Raw genomic sequence first — 4,494 nt, forward strand, 5'->3', positions numbered from 1 at the left:
GGGGTTTCACCATGTTGACCAGGATGGTCTCGATCTCTTGACCTCGTGATCCACCCGCCTCGGCCTCCCAAAGTGCTGGGATTACAGGCTTGAGCCACCGCGCCCGGCCTCCACGGTTCTTTTGTAAAGCAGCTCTTCTGCCATTCGTCCCAGGGCTCAGCCAGACACCCCATCCATGGGCCAGGGTGAGCGGCCAGAATGCAGAGCTGTGGCAGCAGCAAGACAGCCAGCCAGCACTCTCCCCAGCTCCAGCAAATGTTTAACTAAATCTTCATTCTAACTCTCCAACCAACTAAATGTGTGACCTTGGGTAAGTTGCTTAAAGCTCCCATGTCTCAGTTTTCCTCACGTGTAAAATTAATAAAATCTAGGCCAGGAAGTTGTTATGGGAGTTACATGAATTTATACATATAAAACTCTCAGAATGATGCCAAGCAAATAACGAATAATATACAAGTGTTTGCTGGTATCACTGTTGCTATCATCAACTATTTTGATTACATTTTTTAAAAAATAGGCTTTCATCTAAGTTAACACAATTTAAAATTGGAGGTTCACACAATTCAGTCTCTTCCTTGTCTTTCCTAATTTGTCCACAGATACTATTATTATTATTATTATTATTATTATTATTGAGCCAAGGTCTCATTATGTTGCGCAGGCTAGCCTTGAACTCCTGGGCTCAAGTGCTCCCCCATCTCAGCCTCCTGAGTAGCTAGGACTATAGGTATGCACCACCAAACCAGGCTATTGATTCATAAATTTGTTTAAGTCGATTCCCAAGGTCCCATTCCCCATGTGTTGTGGTATAGGGTGGCAGCTGGGAGCATGCAGATCTGAGGGCTTCAAGCTCTGCCACTGTGTGACCTGGGACAAGGCACCTGGCCATCTGCTCCTCCCTTTTCTCCCATATGAACTGGAAGGCTCAAGCCAGGTTACCTGTGGCATCGATTCAGCCCGCAGGCCAGGAGAACAGCAAGGCTCCTTCTGTGCTGCATCCCTGTATCTCTCTTCCACTCCTGATTCCAAGCAAGGCTGAAGGCAGCCTGTTTTCAAACTGCTCAACTCTCGAGAGAGAGGAAGAAAACCTGCCTTCAAACATAGCTCGCTGTCTTCCCCAAGATAAGCAACCCCCTTCCCAAGGCTCTCTGATTAACAAACTTGTCAGCAGTATTCTAAGAATCCTGTATAAAATAAGCAAACCAGTCCTCGGGGAAGACCTGAGGGACTGCTTTGAACAAGGGAAATGAACCTTAATGCATAAATGGATACATCCTCATTAAGCTGCAGATGCCAGGAATCACTGGGATGCTGACCCCTGTGTGGGAGGTGCGGCACCTCTGCAGGTGGCAGGGTCACCAAGCAGCATAATTCTCTACCCCCTGCAGAACACTTGCCTGGTATATCATTATATTCTCTGGGTGATGCCTGTAGAATTTTTTTTTCTTTCCTTTAATCTCTCCTTCCAAAGTAGTCTCGAGCCCCTGCTACGCACCAGAGACTGTGCTTACTGACAGTTACATAAGGAAGATTAAGACATGCTTCTTGCTTTCAAAAAATTCACACATCAGTAGGAGAAACTAAAATGTAAAGAATTCTACAACACAATGCCAGGCTAAATCTGTTTCCCCTGTTAACACTCTAATAGCACTCAGTACTTTCCTTTTCTATCACTTATCACAAGTTGGTAAATGCACTTGTATATTCCATTAATTAATGTATTCCTTCTGCCAACCCCCCCGCACAGTGTAGACTGTGACTTCTTGAGCTAATATATGCTTAGTAATTATTATATACCAGACACTGTCTTAAGTGCCTTACATATATTAACTTTCAATCTTCACAGCTACCTTAAGAAGAATATACTAATATTCTTATTTTACAAATGAGGAGACTGAGACAATCATATGCCTGAGGTCACACACCTGATAGGCCTCTACCAGGACTTAAACCTGAGCAGTCTGGCTTCAAATCTCTACTCTCATTTGCTAAGTTCTGTATTAAAGGGAAGATAACAAGACTCTTTTAAAGGTGATGGATAAGTAGGTGATACAGTCTAGAAATATTTCCTTCTAAAATTATTACATTTCAATAATGTAGGTAAGTTTCCTTTGTCTGAAAAATCATTCATATAGAACTCCTTAATCCTTACTATCAATTCCAAGTTAGGCTTTGTGTATACAAAATATAAAAAGAACAGGAGATAAATGGTGGCACTTAGATCAGAAAAAAAAGAACATCTGCTGCAAAGCAGTCTATGTGAACTATAAAATATTGTTATCTTAAAAGCAAAGGGCTATATATTGTCATTTCTCTGACTTGATCTAAATTTATAATTATGAAAGCCAAAAAAATTAATCAACTATTTCCTAAAGAAAGAGACCCATCTCCACTGCTATAACCAACCAAAAATTCATTAACCCATGAGCAGTAGGCACTTCTCTGGTAGACTCCTGTTATCTCATCAGTTAAAAAAACAAAATGTCTATTAAAAATAAAAATGAGACTGGCTGGATGTGATGGCTCATGCCTGTAATCCCAGCATTTTGGGAAGCCAAAGCAGGTGGATCACTTGAGATCAGGAATTTGAGACCAACCTGGCCAACATGGTGAAACGCTATCTCTACTGAATACACAAAAATTAGCCAGGCGTGGTGGTGGGTACCTGTAATCCCAGTTGCTTGAGAGGCTAAGGCAAGAGAATTGCTTGAACCTGTGAGGCAGAGTTTGCAGCGATCAGAGGCTGTGCCACTGCACTCCAGCCTGGGCAACAGAGCGAGACTCTGGCTCCAATAATAATAATAATATTTTTAAAATGAGGCTCCTTTATGCATCTGCGTAGTTTAAAGACATATTAGATGTCTAAGCTGTTTAATTGTTCGGTGCCTTTTAAAAGCATAACATGAAGACTTTTTGTCTTGATGTGTTAAATTCTTGTTTGTAGTTTAAAGCATGACATCACGCCAATTAGGTTTCAACCCTGACTTTCTGACTAATTATCTACATAGATGTGGACTGTTGGTCCAGTTTAGTTAACTGCAAAATTGGAAGACTGAATTAAATGATTTGTAAGATTCTTTTCCTTCCCTACCATTTTGAAATTTGAAAATTTTGTCTGTTTATATCTTTGTATGATGCTTTATTTCCATTAAATAATGTTAAAAATATTCATGTTTGACTCCAATTTAAATTCTTTCCATGGGCATTTACTGTAATAAAAACCAGTGAATTCACTTAGAAAATAAATTTGGAGTTAGGCTCAGTGTTCTACAAAGGAGTCTGGTTCCCAGAGCATCAACACACAGGATAGGGGCATCTGCTGTAGAAATTGCTGGTGTTTACAAATACCAGTGTTCCGCTTTACTTCTGGGCACATGGTTGGACCACATCTTGCAATAGTTGAGACCATGTGTCTGAATTTCAGCCAATGGAATACGAAACTACATGCATGTGCCACATTTATGCCTGAAATGTCAAAAATGTCCTTCGTGCAGTCCTTGTTCTCCTTTCCTACCCACCAGCTGAGTGGATAGAATCTGAAAAACAGAGAGAAGAGCAGAAACACAAGACAAAAGGAGCCTGGGCTCCTGAATGACCCCATGGAGCAGAATCCTTCTGCAGGCCTTTACTGGATTACCATGTGAGAGAAAAGGATGAGATTGTGTTAAATGTTTGAATTTGAGGCACCAGCCTATGTTTATTGTGTTAAAGTACTGAATTTGAGGGACCAGCCTCTCCTGACCTTTTAGATTTTCATCCAGGTGAAACTGGGTTACAACGAGCATTTGGTTCAATCTTGAAGGAAGGCAATCTCACAAAATGATTAGTCTGAGAAGTGCCACATTTGTGGTGGGCATCTTGGAGCTCTCAGCCCTGTTAGCCCTGTGACACTGCAGTCTAATACCCTATTCTGTCTGTCATTACACGTAGATCACCTAGTGTTTTTGTTTTTTGGTTTTTTTTAGATGGAGTCTCGCTCTGCCGCCCAGGCTGGAGTACAGTGGCTGGATTTCGGCTTACTGCAACCTTGGCCTCCTGGGTTCAAGCAATTCTCCTGCCTCAGCCTCCTGAGTAGCTGAGATTACAGGCACCCACCACCACCCCAGACTAATTTGTGTTAGTAGAGAAGGGGTTTCACCACGTTGGCAAAGCTGTTCTCAAACTCCTGACCTCAACTGATCCACCCACCTCGGCCTCCCAAAGTGCTGGGATTACAGGAATGAGCCACCGTGCCTGGCCAGATCACCCTAGTTTTGCCAATGCACTTGCTGAACTTCTAGCACCTCTCTATAGTACTTCACTTTCTCCTCTTCCTACCTAAGTTCTTTCTCAGTTTCCCTAATACTCTATTATCCAAATTTCCTCTCTGGTAAATGCAGCTTAGCTGTTATTCATTCTTTTTTTAATTTGCTATCCTTTCTTTTCTTTCTTTTTTTTTTTTTTTTTTTTTTTTTTTTTTTTTTTTTTTTTTTTTTTTTTTTTTTTTTTTTTTTT

General features: G+C 41.2%; 1 long non-coding RNA gene across 1 annotated transcript in view; it reads right to left on the reverse strand.

Moving 5' to 3' along the window:
• LOC119471906 overlaps positions 1-1,040 on the reverse strand; it is a 26,191-nt gene extending 25,151 nt beyond the window's left edge. Inside the window, exon 1 of the long non-coding RNA XR_005201009.1 lies at positions 940-1,040. This is a non-coding gene — a long non-coding RNA (uncharacterized LOC119471906). The remainder of the gene's footprint in view (positions 1-939) is intronic.
• Between the last annotated feature and the right edge of the window lie 3,454 nt (positions 1,041-4,494).

The sequence above is a fragment of the Cebus imitator genome, unplaced genomic scaffold (genome assembly GCF_001604975.1).
Source record: "Cebus imitator isolate Cc_AM_T3 unplaced genomic scaffold, Cebus_imitator-1.0 Scaffold3, whole genome shotgun sequence".
Taxonomy (NCBI): Eukaryota; Metazoa; Chordata; class Mammalia; order Primates; family Cebidae; genus Cebus; species Cebus imitator.